The 22,541-nt window shown below is 48.8% G+C and overlaps 1 pseudogene; it reads left to right on the top strand.

Annotated features, from left to right (window-relative positions):
- The first annotated feature begins 12,664 nt into the window (after positions 1-12,664).
- LOC135982599 (uncharacterized) lies at positions 12,665-19,431 on the top strand (annotated as a pseudogene).
- Positions 19,432-22,541: the final 3,110 nt, after the last annotated feature.

Below are 22,541 nucleotides of genomic sequence, written 5' to 3'. Positions count from 1 at the left end.
TTTCTCGTTGGAGTCTGGTTTTGAAGTTTTTTTGTTGGAGTTTTGTGACTTTAGAATGCTGTAAGGTGTCTGCGTAGTTTAAGTTTTTCCCTTCAATGCGTGTTACTTTGCACTTGTCACCATTGAATTTCACCTGTTGTCATGTTGCCCATTCACCTAGTGTGGTTAGATCCCTCTGACCTTCCTCTGGTCTCGAATGTCCTAAATAATTTTGTGTCATCTACAAATGTTGCTATCTCACTGCTCTCTCCCCTTTCCAGATCACTAATGAATGTATTAAACAACACGGGACCTAGTACAGAACCTTGAGGGCCCCACTGTTCACCTTTTATAGCCGCCAGCTGCAAAGAAGAGTTACTGCTTCTGACAAGGCTGATTTGAAGATGCAGATGGACAAAGGGCAAAAGTGGATTAGCCCCAAACTCCAGCCTGGAGCAATCAGGGGGTGTTGCACTCATTGTGGGACATCTGGAATGGCAGAACCTAAAAGTGCAAAACAGGCCACTGTATGCAATGGTGGAGATGCAGAACTGGGCTCAGACAGGGCTTGTAATAAAGATATGATAGAAATCATGGCAATACAGATGCTGATGTCTGTTCAGGTAACAGCCAGAAAGAGGCTACTGTCACCTCCACCTGCGCTCAGCCCCACTGTATAGTCACCTGCTATGATTGTGTTTGTGGTCAGGTGATCTCTGAAGACCTGAAAATGCCAGCTGCCCAACAGGCCCCCATGTGCCACAGTAGAATACACAGGGGAGAGCAGGGATTTATGTCCTTTTTGCTGGGGGGAGAAGCATGCACAGACATTTCATGAAAAGCCAGTGCACGACTGTGCATCAATACATAGCGTTTGTGCATCAGTACATAGTGTTTGACATTTAAGGAGTGATCAAATCCACTAAAGTCAAAGTAAATATTCCTATTGACTTCAGGGAGTGTGGGATTGGCCTCTGAAGCAGTATAAGTACATTATTTCTCCCCGCTGAACTGCCTACAAATACTGAGGTTATGTCAGTGTGGACTCTGCAGCTCCAGCGGAGACTTGTCTCACCATCTGAGCTCAGACCCAGGCAGGCAGGTGGACTTGAAAGCTACTATTTTTAGGGTCCTAGCTAGAACCCAGCTAGTGTGAGCCTTACTGTCTACCTGGGCTGAGAGGCTTGTGTCCAGCTGCAGTGTAGACATACCCTGACTCTCCTCTCCTAGACTAGCCTGAGCTCAAGAATAAGGCTCTTGCATGCTTTGGAACCTACATCAGATCTTCCTTCTGCAGCTGGATTTAATCACCTGACTGTTTTTCCTACCTTGCACCATGAAGGTGGGCTGGTGGAGCCTAGGAGAGACTATGTTATCCCCAAGCACCTAATAATCTCTAGCTAAAAGAAAATCCAAAAAAATGTGCAGAAAAATTGTAGGAAATTCATTAGATTTTGTGAAAATAAGCATGGATTTTGGCCAGGTGAAGGCCCCAGTCCAGGACTCAAGCACTCAGTTCAAGCACTCTTATTCAGGACAACACTTACGCACATTGAAATCAATAGGATTTAAGCACATGATTAAAGTTAAGCTTAAGTGTTGTCCCGAATAAGAGCCTAGAAACAGAATTATGAGTGAAATTGCACATTTGGGGCCTGAGTCTGCAGACTTTTCTCAAGTTGGAAAGTACTTACAGCAAATCTCATTGACAGAAGTCAGATTCTTTTTCCAACCAATTAGCACCTGTATATTTAGGCTCCAGTCGATGGCTCCCAGAATGAGAAGAGGCGAGTTCAAGGTCTAAAGATCTTTCCAAAGCAGAAGTTAAAAAAAACCCCAAAACCGTGAGCATAACATTAGCAGGGTTTTGTCAAAGAAAGTGACATTTTCGAGATAAATCAAAATCTGTGACTTTAATAATTTCCTCCGTTCACCATTAAAGTAGGTCACAGTGCTGGTCACGTTTCCAATGCACCAGACTCCGTAGTTTCTCACTGCAAATCTTTTGACTCTCATCAGTATAGAATAACTCAGTTACAGCCCACAGGGTCTCCCTTGCCATTATGTACTGAGCCTGGGCTAGCAGGGGTCCTGAGCATACAGGGGGGAGTAGAACTTCTGCTTTTAACTGCTCTTCTGCTGCTTCCCGTATGTGGCTGAGGAGCTGGAAGAGAAAGGGAGGAAGGAGCGGCCTGAGGGCTCTTCGATGTCCCAAGGACAAGCTGGAGACCTGTTTGCTCCAGATCGCCTTGGCTTGGCTGGGAGCTGGGGGCCCCTTGCCGTCTGGCTGTGCCTCAAGGTGCTGCACAGGAATGTGCCATGTGACTGCAGCTCCAATGCCATTGACTTTAAAGCTTGATTGTAGCGAAGATGATTGACGGTCATGTGACACAACGTGTGCCGCAAACAGAGAAGTAAAGGGGAGCTGGGAGAGGGCCGCCCTGGGTTCAAGGGCACTCAGCGATCATGGTGATGCATGTGATATAAGAACCTGAGCATAATAGGACATTACCTCGCAAAGCCCAGATACGTACACAGGACGCAGAGACCCATCATATTCCTCCTGAACTAAACCTGGGGACAATCCTGCTTTGGCACTGGATTTGGGGAGCTCACAGCCAGGGCCGGCTCCAGGCACCAGCTGAGCAAGCTGGTGCTTGGGGCAGCAGCTTGTAGGAGGTGGCATTCCGCCCAATCCTAGGGTGGCACGGCCGCTTTTTTGTTGTTGTTGTTGTTGTTGTTCTGCTCCGGCCGCCCTGTAGGGGGCAGCGGTGTGGAGGACGGGAGCGCCCTGCAGCAAGTCTGGCAGGGCAGCCCGCATCCTTCCCTCCCAGCTGGGGGTATGGCGGGAGGGGCCGCGTGGCAGCGCCCTGCTGAAGCCCTGGCCGCCCCGCTTCTCCCTCTCCCCCCACTCCCTCCCCCTCCCCCTGCTAGCCGGGGCACATCTGCAGGGCAGGGAGTCCCCCTGCACCCTGGCTCCGGACGTGCTGCAGGGTTTTTTTTTTTTTTTTTTTGCTTGGGGCGGCCAGAAAGCCAGGGCCGGCCCTGCTCACAGCATGCGCTGACCACACAAGCCAGTAGTGAAACTCTCTCTTTAGCATCTCACCCGCAGAACTGATGTCACTGTGCAGAGCCATTGCCTTGCAACATCCAGGCCAACACAGCCATGAGCAATGCTGCACCCTGGCATTATGCCACGGCACGCGGGGAAATGATTGCAAGCCTAAATCCTGGGTCTTGCTTCTTACGCAAGAGTGACCCACCCCGTGTTATATCCCTTGCTAGGGCTCCATAGGGTGATGCTCAGTCCGTGGAAATGCCAGAGGGGCTGAGAACTGGGAGGAATACCATGGAAGCTATGCCAATGCCAGCGTAACCCTTTACACAGCTCATCCTTCTCAGGGGTTTCTCAGACCCACCATCCCTGCCATGGGGTTTCCTGCAGCTCCACGTTTTAGAGCAGGCGATGGCAGACAATCAGTGCTGATATCAATGGGATCGGATCGCCTGCAATCACTCTCCCATAGGGCAGAGCCAGGAGCATAAGCAGGGGCGGGGAGCTCTTCATATCTGGTATGGAGCCTTCAGGCTTGGCTTGGATTTCGATGGGTGTGCGACAAGCACCAGGAGGAGTTTATTTTAAGTAATGGGGTGAAATTTCACCCATTGGACCGGGGGAAACTGATCTTTACTCACCACAGCTTCTTTTCTAATGCCCCTCCCGCTGCACCCTAAACTCTCTTTGTAACCCCTCTGCTCCCAACCTCCGAGTTTGGTCAGAGGCAAAGACCAGCTCTCTCGCCGATATATATGAATGGAGTTTCATTGTTTTTGTGCTACCCCAGACCCTGCCCAGCGCAGCGCAGCGCATGCTATTCAGAAGGTGGTGAGTAACAACCCAGCAAGTGCCTGTGAAGGGTTCCAGCCTGCTGCATCGCTCCTTTGCAACTGGGCACATACAGCAGCACAGAGCTGAGCTTGATAGCTCTATAAAGGGAAAGCTTATCAATGCAATTAAGATAGAGGTAAGTTCAGAGCCGTCTTTCCGCCTTGTTGGAAACATGACTAATTAAAGGTCAGTTTATGTGTTTAGGTTCCAGGTTTAGGATGCACCATTTATCTTTGCTATTGTGAACGTGAGCAATCTCTATTTGAAGTGACTCTGTCATATATACTTGCAATGCTGGGTCTGGTTTGTAGGATGTTGTCAGGACCTCCGTTAAGGGCGTATCTGGGAATATAACACTTCCCCTAATGCCTTCTATTTTGCTCTGTATGTTTGCTGTGAATTAAGAGCTTGATGAACAGAGGGGAAATGTTTTCACATGAGGAAGGATGGGCTTGTAGGTCAGGCACTGGACTGGGACCCAGGAGATTTTGGTTCCAATCCTGGTTCTGTCAGACTCACTGTGGGATCTTGGGCAAGTTGATTAATCTCTCTGTGCTTCAGCTCCCCCTCTGTAACACAGGGAAAATAGTACCTTTCTCCCAACTTGTATCTATCTTGCCTAGGTTGTAAGCTCTTGGCAGGGACTGTCTCTTGCCACATCTATGTTCTGAACATAACAGTCTGGGGCCCCAATCTCAGTGGAGGCCTCCAGGTACTGCTGTAATACAAATCATCCCTACGGATAGTAATTTTCTCAAATTTGGAATTGAATTTTGGTTGAGCCTCCTTCATAGCTCTCTCATTCTCTGTCCATCAGCATTAGTGCAGGAGAAGTTTTGTTCATCAAAAGTGAAGACGGGTCCTGTAGCTGAGATGCATTAATTGAAACATTCACTAGAGGAAGTAGTTTAGGGCCTCCAATCAGAGAACAGAAACAATACCATGTGACAGCTCAAATAATAAATTCAGAAAGATGGTTTTGTGATTACAGACACTGGCCTGGGATTCAACAGCTCTGGGTTCAATTCCCAGCTCTAGCACAAACTCACTGCATGATCTTGGATCAGTCACAATCTCTATGCCTCAGGTTCCCCATCAGTACAATGGGAATAATAACCCTCTCCTGTCCTGCTAAGGGGTATGTGAAGATAAGTGCATGGATACTAAGGAGGCAGGCTGATATTATAGCAATGAGAGCCACAAATGCCTAGGTAGGCGGTATTCCTCCAATAATCTGTCTACGAACAGTACCTGTGGGAATCTGTGGGCTACAATCCCCTCACAAACTTCCCACCAGGTAATTACAAATAGCAAATGGGTAGAACTGGTTTGAAAAAGGAGTTAAGTTTGCTAAACTGTTCACAAAGAATAATTCAAGCAGCTTTATTGTGAATGCAGGATGTCATGAGTGTGTATTTATTGCTATTTCCTGCTTCTTCCATGCCTTCCCATCCCTTTTTATACTTCTAAATAATTCAGAGAGGAATGAATGAGGTTTGTCCATCAGCCTCAGCATTTTGGGGATTGAGTTCCATTCTTTCCTCTGGCAGAAGTTAATGGCCTGGAACCACCTTCTGACTCTCGCTCTTCAAGTTCCTCTGGATGCCAAGTGGTCAGATCAGCGTCTGGTTCAGGTCTCTCTGGGGAAGTTTGCCAGTTCACAGGACCGGTCTTAAGACGCGGTGCCCGAGGCAGTTCCAAACTCATTGCTTCTCCCTACCCCATTGTTCCCCTCGCAGGCCTCTCTGATGGCCACCCAGCTCTTCTGCCACTACACACCTCAGATTTAGGGCCTGTCACTGCTCACAGCCCCCTTCCCACTGCTTCCTGTAGGGGTGGAACCTGGCCAGCTTGCTATGGCTTGGTGAGCTGTTATTTTCACCTCGAGACTGTCATTTTGTGCTCCAAAATCTAGGCTTCCATAAAAGAAGCAACCTCAGTCTCTCCCCCCCTTTATGGTTGCTATAACTTGAAAAATGCGAACTGATGGCACTAAAAGGAGTGAGTCTGCAAACAGCTTGAAACAAAAGCACCAAGAAGCATGAACTATCCTCTATTTACTGCAATGAGATGTTAACTCTGGACTCTAATGATGGCACTGGAAGGTCACCATTGTTAGCGGTTTCACTGTTCATCAAAGTGCACCAGACAGAAGAGAGGTGATAGGATGAACTGCAAAATCCCCTTTTGGTATTTAGTGGGTGGAACCTAGGAAAGTACCATGACTAAACTCCTGGCTTCCTGACAACACCCCAGCTGAATGCAGGACTGAGGCAACCATGGGGCCCTTACTGTGGCAGATGGAAAAGCTGACTGGAGTGGTGTGGTTAGCATGTGTCCCCTTCCCCCTTCATGTGCCCCTAGTGTGCATAAGAGGAACAGGGCTGTTACACCAATACTAACATAAAAGAAACTGTCTAGAGGTGGCCCAGGGATACCAGCTGCTCTTTCAGCTCCTGGCCCAGGAAGCATTGGCCTTGGCTACACTTGGGACTTCAAGTGAAGCGCGAGTGTAGTCGCGCCGCCAGCGCTGCGAGAGAGCTCTGTATGTACTCCACCTCTCTGAGGGGAGTAGCTTGCAGTGCTGCGGGCGAGCGTGCAGCGCTGCAGGCGCTGATTACACTGGCGCTTTACAGCGCTGTACTCGCTGCGCTGGGGGGGGGGGGGGCGTTTTCACACCCCTGAGCGCAGCAAGTTGCAGCGCTGTACAGCGCCAGTGTAGCCAAGGCCATTGTCTCTTAAGGATTCCCCATGCACAGGAGGATGTACTAGACTTACAGTGATCTGCTCATCTGGGGCTCCAGAGCGCACCCTCCCCACTCCTGACAAACCCAGCCTCCCTCCCTTTCTCATCTCCATGGGGGGACGTGGCACATTGCTGGCAGATAAATAACCACCATGCTGGGACTCACTGTGGTCTGGGGGATCCAGGGCCAACATCACCCAGCAGCCCACACCTGGGTACAGTTTGCCATCCTGTGTTGCAGACAGCACCCCTCCTTACCCATTTCCTGGCCCATCCTTTCACCCAACCAGGGCTCTCCTTCCTCTCCCAACTCCACAACAGCCCTGCTCTGGCCTAGCCACAGTGCTTGGAGCAGAGACCTAGCCCAGCCTTCAGCTCAGCAGAGACCTTGGAATTTACTCTTATTCCCCTGCTGCAGGGTCATGCAGAAAGAGTTGGGATGGCTGGAGGACGTGCTGAGTTGTAGGACCACACTGAAAGGCGGAGTGCTGGTGGCTCTCTCCCCTCCCCAAGCACTTTTCACTGGGCTTTTCCCTCCTCAGACACTTGGAACCACTTCAGCCCCTCCTGTTCTTTTATCCCTCACACCAAGGAAATTAACCTCTAACAAGAACCATCTGGCTTTCAGATCCTTTCTGCCACTGCTCAGCTTGCCTAACCTCTACTGCCAGCCCAGGCACATTTCAACCCCCCAACTATTAAGTACCCAGACTTTCCACAGCCTGAAGAACCCACACAATTTCTTTCTCTCCAGCTACCAGTGCATCTGCTCACTTTTAAATGGAGCTGGTCCTTCTGGGTGGGGCGAGCAAATCCACACCCCCACCTCTCCAACCACTTAGTAAGGTTCTCAAATCACTTAAGGTCATAGACATCAGGTTTAGTCCATCTCCCTCCTGGGGCTGATGCATCTCAACTAAGATCAGCCAGTTACAAACCCTTTTCCCTGATTAAAGAAGGTTCCCTCCTCATGGTACTCTCCCAAATTAACAAATCACGGTAGATAATCACAATCACTAATCCATCTCCATTGCTAGAGCCTCTTTCATCCCACAGCACATTGCAGATTCTCTATGGGCAGTGCCATGGAAATGCAGGTACCACTGGGATGGAGGGGAGCAGCCAGGCCCCCACCTTGAAACATAGCAGTGCTGAGGATGGAGGATATTTTGGTTAAGAACACCACCAGGGTGAATTCTGCTCTTCTGAACAGTCTCCCCTGTTCCCCGGGCTCATTAATATCCCCGCAGAGGAAGCAAGTGCAGAGATTTTCAGGTCTGGGCTGAATGATTGCTTGAACTGTATGGGCTGTTTTAGAGGCTACAGTGCAGGACAGGGAGCTGTGTGTTTGTAAGCGGAATTAGCTGTGTGGTACAAACCATGGGTAGCTCCATAACAAACAAGCAAAGAAGCCCTGGGAGGCTGGGTCAGCTCCTAACTAGGAGGAGGAGAATCTGGTAAATAAGCTCAAAGGACCTTACTGTCTCCGCAAAAGGCTTTCAAGGTTGTAACTCTGTAAAGAGCAAAAGAAAGAGAATCCCCTCTTGTAATGGGGTCCCAGCGGGGATCCCAGCACCCCTTCTCTGTTACTGCCCAGGACTCCAGAGTGTGGCTGCATAAACATATTTCCTGGGAGCAGGGCAATTATATTCCATACCTGTTCTCCCACGCTGTGTGTGTTGGTGTGGCCCACTTCCCTGTGGAGGGACTATTGGATAGTGCATTTCTCAGGCAGTGGAATGCACTTGCCCTTTGGCCTCCGGGGCCACGCTGCCTCAGTGGACTCCGGGAGAATGGTCTGCTGTTGATTTGTGGATCTCCTATCCCAATCCCTCTGAAGTGGATCCTATGTGAGGAGTGGTTAGTGAATGTTAGGACTCAGTACCCAGGGGTTAATGGCACCTGCGTCTGGTCTGGTTGAGGCTCCTGTGTATGTTTGGGGGTCTGAGGGCTTCACCAGGAGAACGCTGACCTACGTGTACACAGAAGGCGTACAGTGAAGGATGCCAAAGAGGTTATTTCTTTATTGTTTGGGAGCCCTCCCGAAGGACTTTCATGCTGCAGGGGAGCTTTACCAAATAGCAGGCTCGTCAGAGAGAAGCAGCGTTGCCTAGAGGATCAAACTCAGGCACCAAGAACTTCTGCGATCTAATCTAAGTTTTGCTCTGGAGTCTATGGGTGACTTTGACCGAATCATTTAGGCCCAGATCCACAAAGGTATTTAGGCTCCTAACTTCTACTGATTTCAATGGAAGTTAGGAGCTGAAGTACCTTTGTGGATCTGGGCCTTAGAGCCAAACTTTCATAAGTGGTCTCTAATTTTAGGTGCTTTCAGTGCCCAACTTGAGACCCTAAAGGGACCTGATTCTTGGAGGTTCTAAGCACTCACAACTCCAGTAATATCCCTGGGAGCAGCAATATTCAGCACCTCTGAACACCAGCCCATTCTCCCACCTGTAAAACGGATAATGACACTGATTAATTAGTTAATCGCTTAGGAAATGTGCAACAAAAGACCAATAATAACTGGAGTTGAGCAAATATTTAACAATGGATAATTTGTCAGACAGATTCTGACCCTTTTGTCAGTCTGCAGAATATTCACAGGTAGGTGTGATCTCCCTGAATTTGTTTGTTGATTTCGTTTATGTGATAAATACCTTTTTTGAAATTTTTTCACTTGACCGATGGCAAATATTTGAAATTCCACACGTGCTAGTGCAGTGACTCGTCATATAAGTCCCGTGGTATTTGTTTCTGTTCCCTGAGTGGGTGAGCAAACAAGCCCTTGTGCAGTGAATAGTTGTGTGAGCACTTTTAAAAATTAGTTTCTGTGAATGCTGGCACATGCAATTCTGAAATTTGAGTCCTGCCAACATTTATGCCAGTAAATTCAATTTCTCAAATGGTTTTGGAGAATGAATGCAAAGAGGGTAAATATAATCACACCTGGATGGGTCATCAGCAAGGTTTGAACTCAGAACCCCAGGATCAAAAGAGACAGTGCTGCTACTTGAGCTACAGGAATAACTCTAGTAGGAGTACTAGGTTTTTATCCTGTGGTGTAGAATGGGCTGCAACATCTACTTTGCCAGTGTGATACATGAACACGTCCCAAATGGACTGGATGAATATCCCCGGGACCTATTTTTGGTTATTTGCCTGTCCCTAACAAGTCATAATGCCCAATGCTGAACGAGTGCTGTGTATTTCAAAGTTCCAGTCCTCTCAGTGTTTCAGCAGAGGCAGCCCTCTTCACAGCCTTTCTTATTGGGCTAATGTATGTACAACGCTGTATAACTGCAATGTAGTGTCTCCCTGCAGTGAAGCCATATGCTGCTGTGAGGCTGTGATGTCACCATCATTTACTTGGCAACGCACTGTGATGTCATAAGGAGAGGTTCATGATGACTTTGTGGCCAGTTCAGGCAGAAAGAAACACTTCTGTCTTTAACTCGAGCAGTGGGGGAACACGGACGAGGTCAGTTGCTTTCTATAATAATGTTTTTTATCCCCCCATGCCTGCTCTGATGTAAAAGTCCCTATTCCAGAGTAAAACGTGAGAGGAGGCTCAGAAGTGGCAACAGTGAGGTAAGGGCCCCTTTGCTAGGTGACTGGAGCGGGGGCTACAGCTGAACTCTCAGTGCTAGAGCTCTGCACAGCTAACTGCCAGCCAGAGGCTAGGACAAGGCATCGACTAGGTGCTGGTACCAATTAGCAGCCTCAACGGGGTTATTACAGGACAAGCTCTGTTTAACTTAACTGCTAACAGACTGGCTCTGTCAGCTGGAAGGAATCACAGGCAAACAGACTTAATGGCAGCCTGGGGGAGCGGGGGTGGGGAGAATGGTCCCTTCCTTTCCTATACCCGGTGTATTTGATAAAGTACAAATGTAACCGTCCTGTGAAACGTGTACAAGTTGGAGTCAGAAACCATTAAAGTCGGGTGTATTTGGTCAATCCAAGGTTTACTGAGTGACATGAATCCCATAGAATCTGCTGGCCCTTTGACACAACCACCTCTTGGGATCCTCTTGTCACCAGAGGCCAACAACAAGGCCACACAGCTGCTCAGCATGTACAAGCTGTGTGCCTTGGAAGGATTTGCACCTGTACTTTCTCACAGACCCAGTGTCCGTGTTGGGTGGGTCTGACAAACACAGTTTCCCAGGCTAAGGACCTGGCTCCCATTCTGACCATAGTCAGCAGCAGCCCTGTGCTGTTGGATTCCACTGTTAGACCCGTTCTCCCAGTGTGACACCTGCCAATCCTGACTCCAGCTTGGAAACACGGCACAGCCTGGACTGGGGACCCTGGAGTTCTCCTGAAGACACCGACATGAGTGTAAATGGATTAAAACTCAACTGTGGCTGGAGCCGCTCCCTGCAGCATTGCTCAGCATGGCCAGCCTTTCGCTCCCTGTGCTTGATTGACAGTTGATGGGAAGGGAGACGCACATCCTACTCCATGTTTCCCTTACACACTGGACTCTGGCTCATGCCTTACGTGAACCAATGTCCATTGAAGTCAATGGGAAGATTCCCCATTGAGTTTAGTGGGTTTTGGATCAGACTCTTAAAGCCACAGGTCTTTTTTGGATATGGAGCAGTTCTGGTACCACCTTTCTGAGAGCAGGAATATCATCAGCCCTGTTAAAAGGACAGCACGGAGCAGCGGGGGGGGGGAGGGGGAAAGAGGAAGGCTGCACAAAACCAACCCCTACAGTGTTGCTCACATCACAATTGCACTGGCATTGATCTGTGAACTCTCCTAGCTGAACCAAAGGGCTCTGCCTTCTCAAACTCTGCGTGGCTGAGATTGGGAGCCTGAGCGAGGGGAAGCAGAAGGACTATTTGATTTGCAAACATGGACACCTGGCTTCAGGGCTAGCTCGTCTTTGCCTCTAGTGACCAAATCAAAAAGCCACCAGGAAATTTGGCTCGCTGGTGAATCCTGGTTCAGGAGCTGCTGTCAGGCAGAAATAGCATCTCCAACCGTGGTAGCCTGCCTCGGAATCCCGAATGGATAATAATGCTAAATGGCCAGGTGTGTGAAAATGCCCTACACTAATGGGCGCTGCTACTGCTGTGACACCTCGCCTAGGCAGAGATTGATGTCATCACTACTTAGTATTTGTTGAGAGCCAACAGCGGACCTGTTGCTGAAGAAGACACAGAAGATATGTACAGTGTACTGTGCAAACTTGACATGCTTGGAAAGTGTTTGAATTTGCATTTGACTGAAGTAACAGAGGTCGGGGTGACGGGCATGGGTAGAGCTGTGTTTGGAGAGCGCAGGGCTGGGATAGCAGAGGGACTGCAGGTCAGGGATGAGGGGCACGGGCAGAGCTGTGTGTGGGGATCTCAGGGCTGGGATAGCAGGGGGACTGCAGGTCAGGGATGAGGGGCATTGGCAGAGCTGTGTGTGGGGAGCCCAGGGCTGGGATAGCAGGGGGGCTGCAGGTCAGGGATGAGGGACATTGGCTGAGCTGTACCAATCTAGATGGCATTTGCAGTGCAGAATGGTGCATGAAATGATGTGTGGAAGTCACCAACAAACAAAGCATCGAGGTGCATTAGCACAGCTCACCCAGCTCCCTACTTACTGAGGACCCAGTGCACAGTCCTGGCTTTTAAAAAATGCATGAAAAATACACGCCAACAACGAACCCCACATGCACACAACTCCCCAGTCCCAAAGAATGCGCGAAGTGCTGTGGAATTCATTTAAGATGCCCCAAATCTCCCCTAATCTTGGTGTCAGGATTCAGCATTTCTGATGTCAATAGTGTTTGGTTATAAGCAATGGCATCATGCCAGGTTCCCTGTGGGTCAGAGGGAACACTGGATTCAAGAGAGGTGTAATAATTGGTAGCGAAGAGCAGCTGAGACGCTCAGGCAGAGCTCTGACCACAGCATGTGGCTCTTGCTTTGAATGGTCCTACTTCCACTGGAAAAGAAAACCAAAGTGAAGATCTCAAGGCATTGTGGGTACATGGAGCTGCACAATCCCTTCTATAGCCAGTGGGGCTCTGGGGCTGGAAAAGCCCCATGCTGCTGGACTTTGCAAATGAACTGTCCCTGGTAAAGTCTGTTCTGCAGTCTACAGAGAGAACTTGGCAGCGTGTGCAAAAGCAGATGGGGAAGAGAAGAATTGCCCCCGAAGGAGAAAAAATCCAGTAAAGCAGAATGGACAGAGCAGCTACATAGGAAGCAGTTTTCACCCAGTATTTCCTCACCTGCATGCCATGTGCACATGGCCACCACCTTTGATAAACCTCCAGGCTGCGGCCGGGAAGGTTATAAGAGATGCCGACTGCTGGGAAATGTAGATGGGATGGATCCAAATAGCTCTGGCTAGATATGATCTTTGAACAAACAGGTGCAACATTGAAACATCAGCGCGAGACAGCCCAGCCAATAATGCAAACAGCTTGAACTTGCTCACAGCGTGGGGGAAGGGCCTCCCCAAGAGCAGCCCCGGGAGGGAAAGGAAAGGGTTAAAAGAGCTAATTGGGCCCTGCACAGCACATCCGCCACCTCCCCTCGTGTGACACAAGTCATGCGACCGGGGGAGGGCAAGGAGCAGTTTTCTTTCTCTCCTGTTTGCTGAACCTCTAATTATCATTTCTGTGCAAGGCAAGGAGGTGGAATTCCATTGTGTGTCAGCTGGGAGAGCCTTCTGAATGGGGTTTTTCTTCTTTTCTTAAAGGGGACAGTCCTTCCTAATCCTCTTTCTCGCTGTGGATGGAAGGAACTGCTCTCCTTCGAAAGCCTTCCCAAGAGTGCCTGGGTTTGTAAATGATTTTAGTCGTGGTGCAAGTTGCTGGGCTGATGTCTCCCTATGGTTGATCCCCAAACAGCTTCAGCACAGGCAGGGGCAGGGCAGGTGTATCACAATTTTGACTTACAGAGACCACCTCAAGGGGAGTTCAGCCTCGGTGGCCCGTTCACTCCTTGGCGGTTCTGCTGAGGCTGTCAAGCAGGGGGCCAATTAGTGCCGGTTGTGGACGTATGTTCTGTGCGACAGGCGCTGGTCCACTAGGAACCGGTCCACGTTTCCCCTGTCATTTCACACAGGCCGTGAACAACGATCTGGTGGTAAGAACTGTGGGTCACTAGAAAGTGACCTTGAGGTGAAAGGCTCATATCTCATTACTGGTTCCCTGAGCCAGCAACCCACTTGGTCTCTTTGAATCAGAAAATGGTATTGAACCCATTGGAGAAAGTCCCCTGCTGGCTGGTCAGTTTTGTGTGTTTCCCAGCAGACACGTGAGAACTGTAATTAAAATCCTCCATGACTACCAAGTACTGGGACTTTGCCATTGATGGCATGTGATTAGGCAGGAATTTATTGATTGCTTTTTTTCTGCTCTGCACGTTTTGTAGCTGATGCTAACTCTGATTCTGCTCCCCCCGCCCCCCTTATGATGTGTGTCTAACTTTAGCCATTAAACTTTGCTTTTTGTCCTGTCCTTCGGGGTCTGCTGGTTATTTCACTCCATGGGTCACAGTGTGCAAAGGCTTCACTGCAGAGTGCTACCCCTTGCTTTCCCCCTTCTCTGTCACTTTTAAATAGATTACATCCTAATGTTCCAGCTGTGCGATTGACCCCACCACGGCTCTGCAGGGCTAGTTCAGTCCATCTCCTAGCATCTAAGAGGTTATTTGCTACTTCCTGGCAAATCGCTCCATCTCCTTTTCCTCTGTTACAATTTGACCTTTAGGATTATCTTCCCCATGAAGCAAACTCTCCACTCCCACTTCATTTCCTAGTCTAAATCCCCCTAATCGGACCAGCCAACCTTCAGCCCGCTAGGCCAGTTCCTCCAGATGTCGCACAGGGAACCAGCATCCCTGTGAATGTGCAGAAGAGTGTTGTCTAGGGGAGCGTGTGTGTCAGCATGTGGGGGGAGGGGCATCACTGTGGGAGCAGAGGAGTGGGACTAGGCTGGCCAGATCCTCAGCTGCCATCAATGTGGGTGAGCTGAGGCACTGGCATCAGGCGTGCAGAAGTGCAAGTACATGTGCAAATTAAATGTGTGTGATTGTACGTGTGACCCCAGGAACAGCCCTGATGACTGCGGGTGCAGGTATCTATGTACGGGTGCACATGCAGGCATGTCTAGCTAGTGTGGGTACATCCCACAGACTTCTAAGGTTATACATCTGCATGGGAAGAGACAGCAGGGTCAGTTTTTGGAAGCCTGCACTTCTTTCGCTATTATTCTAGAACAAAGCCTTCCATTTGATCAGTGTGAAGGAGAGAGAATGCGTGCCCTGTCACTTACGTCTGTGTCACACCCCGGCATTAAAATCTCAGCGCTGCCATGAAATGACAAGCCTTCAGCCTCCAGGACCATCGCGAGCCCAATTAACATTTTACAGGACAATAAATGTCATTTTTGGCACAAGGTCATGTATATGACCTGTGTGGAAGTGGCGATCCATCTGAACCTTCCCCTTGAGGGGACGCTGCCGGCTGTCCCGGGAATGCACAGGAGATGGGAGGCAAAGCTGGAGAAGGGACTGTGGCTCCTGGGTAGGTAGTGACCCTTCACACCGGGCACTGTTAGATGAGGAGGCTTTGAGTTATTGACCTTAAGATACTGCTGTTCTGCACAGGCTGTTCTGCGCTGGGTGAGTGGCAGAGCAATGTAGCTGGAAGCAAGCCCAACCTGAGTGAAAGGGGTGGGGGTGGGGATTTTGCTGGCCAGTGAAAGATCTGTCATAGCTGGTAGCTGTGAGCCCACAGCTGGATCAGGGTCTCTTTCCCTACTGGGGGACACAGGAATGTCCCAAAGGGGAGCCCAAAACCGAATTTTAGGTATACTGCCTTCGCTATGGGCAGTGTCCAAGTCTCTGGCAGTAAGTTCAGGAGAAGGGTGTGACGTTGCACTCTATATGATTTTATGAAAGTATGCTGATGAGTGTGATCATAATGTAACCAAAATATGCTTCATGCAAAAGGTCTCTTGTAAGGTATCATTACAAAGCTTATAATCTACTGAGTGTGATCATCCTATTTGTATAAATGTATCACTCTTGTATCTGAAACTAGAAATATGAAATATAACTCTGAGGGCCTATTGTAATTATGCAGTGTGGGCCATTAATGGTGGTTTGGAATCTTGATGGCTTCCATTAACCAGGACTATTGAGTATAGATGGCTCTGTTTTATCTGTAAGTCTTCCTGTATAGGTGTGTGCTGGCAAGTGGGTAATGAAGTCTTACACTGACATGTAATCATGTCACCTGAACTGGAATCCATCTTTAACCTGGTGTTTTTCCATTGAGGAGGAGGGGTGGGAACCCAGAGGGACAAAGGATTCCCACCTTATGCAAAAGATATATAAGTGGGTGGAACAGAAAAGAAGGGCAGCCATCATAAGAAATCCCCTAGCTACCACCTGAGCCATATATACAGAGTCCTTGTATGTACAAACAAAACTTAGAGTGACACCGATCACTATTGGCACATGGAATGTGCGCACGTTACTGGACAACATCACGACAGACAGACCGGAGAGAAGAACAGCACTTGTCGCTAGAGAGCTCGCACGCTACAACATTGACATTGCAGCCCTTAGCGAAACTCGCCTGGCTAATGAAGGACAGCTGTCCGAGTCAGGCGGTGGCTATACATTCTTCTGGAGTGGCCGCAGCAGTGATGAGTGTCGCGAATCTGGAGTTGGCTTCACCATCAAGAATCATCTTGTTCGGAAACTTGCCAGTTCCCCCAAGGGTATGAATGACCGGCTCATGGCAATGCAGCTTTTGCTTCAAAAAGGAAAACAAGCTACTTTGATCAGCGCATATGCTCCTACAATGACCAACCCAGAGGATGTGAAGGATAAATTCTACGAAGAACTAGATACTCTGCTATCGCCAGTGCACCGCACAGACAAGCTGATTCTGTTTGGCGATTTTAACGCAAGAGTCGGATGCGATGCCGCAGCCTGGGAAGGAGTCATCGGGAAAAATGGAGTGGGAAAGTGTAACAGCAATGGCCTGTTACTGCTGAAAACTTGTGCAGCACATGACCTTCTGATCAGCAATACGGTCTTTCGCCTTCCTACCCGTAACAGGACTTCATGGATGCATTCCCGTTCTAAGCACTGGCATTTGATCGATTATGTCATCATCAGGAGAAGGGACAGACAAGATGTCAGGGTTACAAAAGCTATGTGTGGCGCTGACTGTTGGACGGATCATAGGCTCATAGTATCCAAAATGAAGCTCCGTATCATGCCGAAGAGACGACCACAAGGCTGTAAGGCTCTCAAAAGGATCAACGTGTTGAACCTGAAGAACAGCCGCATCACTGAAAATCTAGCGGAAGACCTAGAGAATGAGCTTGCTGATCTTCGTATTGAGGATGACGCTGAGAAAGACTGGGAGCGATTCCGCAACACTGTCCATACAGCTGCATCGAAGGTATTGGGGCCCTCCACATGCAGGCGGCAAGACTGGTGTGATGAAAATGATGCAGAAATCCAGGCCTTACTTGCTGAGAAGCACTGCCTGCATCGTGCATATCAAAACGATCCATCCTCAGCGGCAAAGAAGACTGTCTTTATCAACGCTCGCAGAACAGTACAGAACCGACTGCGCAAAATGCGGGACTTGTGGCTGAGCGCCAAAGCAGATGAAATACAGGCATATGCGGACAGGAACGACTATAAGCAGTTTTATGAAGCCCTCAACACACTCTATGGTCCACAGTCCTCTGGGAACTTTCCCCTCCTGAACTCTGATGGTACTGTGCTCCTTACAGAGAAGACGCAGATTCTCCAGAGATGGGCTGAACACTTTGAAGCAATTCTCAATGGCCCCTCAGTCATCAATGATGAGGCCATTGACAAGATGCCCCAGGTTGCAATCAATGACTCCATGGATGCTTCTCCAGAAGAGGACGAAGTGAAGAAAGCTATCGATCAGCTGTCAAGTGGCAAAGCCCCAGGGTCAGATGCCATACCAGTAGAGGTGTACAAAGTTGGTGGACCCGTGCTGCTATGGAAACTCACTGAGCTGTTTCAGTCCTTCTGGAAGCAGGGAACCATTCCACAAGAATTTAGAGATGCCTCCGTCTTGCACCTCTATAAGAGGAAGGGCAATCTCCAGGTATGCGACAATCACCATGGAATCTTGCTGCTTTCTACAGCGGGAAAAGTTCTTGCACGGGTTCTGTTGAACCGATTGATCACTCACCTGGAGAAGGGCTTACTGCCAGAATCACAGTGTGGCTTCTGCAAGGGATGTGGGACTATTGACATGATCTTCGCTGTGCGTCAGCTACAGGAGAAATGTCAAGAGCAGAATCGTGAACTCTACACAACTTTTGTGGACCTCACGAAAGCATTTGACTCTGTCAGTCGCCAGGGCCTGTGGAGGATCATGTCGAAATTTGGCTGTCCAGACAGATTTATATGAATAGTACATCAATTTCATCACAGTATGATGGCTCGTCTCCTGGATGACGGTGAAACATCTGACCCCTTCCCAGTCACCAACGGCGTCAAGCAAGGGTGTGTTGTAGCACCCACTTTGTTCAGCATGATATTCTCTGCCACTGTGACTGATGCCTTTCAACACTGCACTGAAGGAGTAGGCCTGAAATATAGAACTGACGGGAAACTATTCAATCTGAGGCGACTGTGTGCCATCACCAAGGTGAAGGAAACTGTACTTCGAGACTTTCTCTTTGCCGATGATTGTGCTCTGAATGCTAGTACAGAGCCAGAAATGCAAGCCAGTATGGACAAGTTTTCAACTGCATGCAACAACTTCGGTCTCACAATTAACATCAAGAAGACTGAGGTCATGCACCAGCCAGCTCCCCACGCTCCGTACTCAGAACCGTCCATCACTGTAAATGGACAGAGACTTCAGACAGTGGACCACTTCACATACCTGGGCAGTACCCTTTCCCGAGCAGTGTCAATTGATGATGAAGTAAACTGCAGAATTGCTAAAGCCAGCTCTGCATTTGGCCAATTGCGCTCCAACGTTTGGGAACGTCGAGGGATCAGCCTACCAACGAAACTAAAGGTCTACCGAGCAGTGGTGTTTCCAACTCTGCTGTACGCCTGTGAGACGTGGACTGTCTATCGGAGTCATGCACAAAGCCTCAATCACTTCCACATTTCCTGTCTGCAAAAGCTTCTAAAAATCAGATGGCAGGTCAAAGTGCCCAATACTGATGTCCTTACTAGAGCCAGTCTGCCGTCAGTTCACACATTGCTGATGAGAGCCCAGACCAGGTGGGCTCGACATGTCGTGAGAATGTCAGATGAATGCATTCCTAAACAGCTCTTCTACGGAGAACTCACTCAGGGAAAGCGCTCCCTTGGAGGACAAAAGAAGCAGTTCAAGGACACGCTGAAGACCTCTTTGAAGTCCCTTGAGATCAACACCGCCACATGGGAAACCTTCGCACTGAACCGTTCAGCATGGCACAGCCTTGTTCACAGAGGCAGTAATACCTCTGAGGCGAGGCGTATTGCTGAGGCTGAAAAAAAGTGTGAGCTGCGCAAGTCCAGAGCTGCTTGTACATCATCGACAGTGCCATTACATGTCTGCCCGACGTGTGACAGGACGTTCCACGCCCGAATCGGACTGATCAGTCATCTTCGGACGCACAGAGCCTGGTCATCGAAAGAATGAGTTGTTGAGGGCTTCATCAATAACGAGGGACGAACATCATCATCATGTACACTCTCCACAATAGCACTGTTCCAGAACACATTCTTTTCACGTTGCTCTCATTTTTGGCTGGCAAAAAGCCGTCTTTCCTGCCTGTGATTACATAACATGGTGGCTTTGCTGATTCCCAGGAGGGCTGTGTGAAGTCTAACAGCTCTGCCAACCTGTCTTGCCAGCGCACTCAAGTTTGGCAGGGCACCTTTGTGGGCTGAAGCTGGCTTAGCATAGAGGGCAGCGTGTGAACTGTACGTACTTGTTTATAGTGGCATCTTTCCCCCACCCCTACCAGCATCACAAGTTTATTTAATCAAAAGGCGAAGGAGGGCGCAGAGTCTAGCGGCCCAGGAGACCTGCCTTATTCAGTGAAGCACTGCCAGTCTCTAGAAGGCAGATGGGGCTAGATCCTTCGCTGGTGTAAAATGGGATAGCGCCTTTGAAGTCAATGGAGCTGTGTTGATTTACACCAGCTGATGATCCGGCCCAGGGTATACAGCCTGAGGCCCAGAGGCATGCAGAGAGGATGGGAAATTTGTGTCTCTCGTGACTTGGGGATAATATGGTTAAATACAGGGGAAGAGGAGGAGCAGAAAGTAACCAGATTTCTGGATGCCCCTCTGTGCCCTGGCTAGAAGTGGGTAGCTACAGTTGAGCAACGCAAAGCTCACAGCCCTGGGGCAATAGCTGCCAGCTCTGATGCTGTCCAGCGAGTCAAACAATGGAACCCAGACTGGTAGACAATGGCAGAGGATTTGTAAGAGAATCATGTGGTTGTGGCACATCTGTCATTAGGAAGGAAGAAGGGAAAGAATGGAACAAAAATAGGCTATGTTACCAGAGCATTCTCTAATGTGCCAGACAAGGGCTAGGGCGGTGGTGGTGCTTGATCTGAGAGAGGAAGACCAAGGTGCCTGCTTTTGTGGCCAGAGGAGAGGAGACAAGACTGTGATCCACAGGTGGGCAGGTTGGCAAGGAGCGAGTTATCAACATGTTGGCACCTGGGCTGATAAAGTGCATGTGTGTGTATGTTGGTGAGATCTCTAGGAAGCATGGCATTAAAGGAAAAGCGTGCAAGAGAAATGCCAATAGACTAAGCAGAGATTACAGCAGAGCAACCCCATCTGCCTGAAGAAATGGTAAATGTTTGGATTTCTCAGGCTGGGGAAGAACAATGGCTGGAGGCTGGGTAGACCTGAGAAGTACTTAGGGCTGAGCTCTGACTTGCAAGCAGGGCTTATGTTTGGATTTGGAGTTGACTCTGCTGGTTGTCACGGGAGTCGCTGCATTTTCAACTTTTCTCACCTCCCAGAGAAAATCATGGGAAAGGGATGAGCAGGGGCGGGCAGAGTCAGCTTCCATCAGAGGCCCTGGCAGACTTTCCCCTCTTCTGCCTGTTCTCAGGGTCTGGGTAATCTTGTCCCTACTGGGTGCACCTCCAACTTGTTTGCCATCCTCTTCTTCCTGAATTTCTCAGTTCTCAGCGGGGCGCAAAATTTTCTCTGACTCAGAGGGGCTTGGCTGGGGATTTTCTGAAAGGTCAATGTTCACATGGAGATTGCAGTCACATCAAGGGATTTATTTATATTTTGCTCTAACTACATAGGCTTTCCTGTGTGCACACGTGTGCATACGTATCCAACGGGTGCCTACGTATGTGTGTTTGTGTATGTATGAGAGAGAGAGGCCTGTCTGTTCATTTCCTTTAGATTGCTTTGATCTCTGACGCAGGTAGGAGGCGGCCCTGACTAAGTAGGGGCTGGCATGGGTGATGACCTGATGCCTCCCTGCCTCCCCTGCCCACGGTAACCGGAATTTTGCTGTCTGGTCAGTAGATCTGACTGGACACTGTGAGGTCCCCTTTTCAACTGGATTTTCCGGTCAAAAACCAGGCACTTGGCCACCCTAAGTGTACCTCACCCCCACAGTGAGGCCTGGCAGGCATGTCAGGGGGAAGGGCTAGCTCAGTGGTTTGAGCATTAACCTGCTAAACCCAGGGTTGAGAGCTCAATCCTTGAGGGGGCCACTTAGGGATCTAGAGCAAAAATCTGTCTGGGGATTGGCCTTGCTTTGAGCAGGGGTTAGACTATAGATGATCTCCTGAGGTCCCTTCCAACCCAGATATTCTATGATTCTATACTGGGCTAGCTGGACCGTTGGTCTGACCAAGTATGACCTTTCTTATGTTTGGCTGTGGAAAGGGGGGCAGTTTGCTGTCCTACATTTCCCCATGAGCACATATATGGCAAGCTCCTCAGCTGGTATAAATTGGCACAGGTATACTGGTTGAAACTATAGTAAAGAACAGAATTGTCAGACACATAGATGAACATGATTTGTTGGGGAAGAGTCAACATGGTTTTTATAAAGGGAAATCATGCCTCACCAATCTACTAGAATTATTTGAGGGAGTGGACAAGGGTGATCCAGTGGGTATAGTGTACTTAGATTTTCAAAAAGCCTTTCACAAGGTCCCTCACCGAAGGCTCTTAAGCAAAGTAAGCTGTCATGGGATAAGAGGGAAGGTCCTCTCATGGATCAGTGACTGGTTAAAAGATAGAAAACAAAGGGTAGGAATAAATGGTCAGTTTTCAGAATGGAGCGAGGTAAATAGTGGTGCCCCCATGGGTCTGTACTGGGACCAGTACTGTTCAACATATTCATAAATGATCTGGAAAAAGGGTTAAACAGTGAGGTGGCAAAATTTGCAGATGATACAAAACTGCTCAAGCTAGTTAAGTCCAAAGCAGACTGCGAAGAGTTACAAAGGGATCTCACAAAACTGGGTGACTGGGCAACAAAATGGCAGATGAAATTCAATGTTGATAAACAGAAAGTAAGGCACGTTGGCAAACATAATCCTAACTATACATATAAAATGATGGAGTCTAAATTTGCTGTTACCACTCAAGGAAGAGATCTTGGAGTCATTGTGGATAGTTCTCTGAAAACATCCACTCAATGTGCAGCAGCAGTCAAAAATGCGAACAGAATGTTGGGAATCATTAGGAAAGGGATAGATAATAAGACAGAAGATATCATATTGCCGCTATATAAATCCATGGTACAGCCATATCTTGAATACTTCATGCAGATCTGGTCGCCTCATCTCAAAAAAGATATAACAGCTTCCATATGAGGAGAGATTAATAAGACTGGGACTTTTCATCTTGGAAAAGAGATGATTAAAGGGGGATATGAGAGAGGTCTATAAAATCATGACTGGTG

Source organism: Chrysemys picta, chromosome 3, assembly GCF_011386835.1.
Source record: "Chrysemys picta bellii isolate R12L10 chromosome 3, ASM1138683v2, whole genome shotgun sequence".
NCBI classification, from domain to species: domain Eukaryota; kingdom Metazoa; phylum Chordata; order Testudines; family Emydidae; genus Chrysemys; species Chrysemys picta.
Note: the sequence above shows the minus strand (reverse complement) of the source record. Positions and strands in the feature narration are given on the sequence as shown.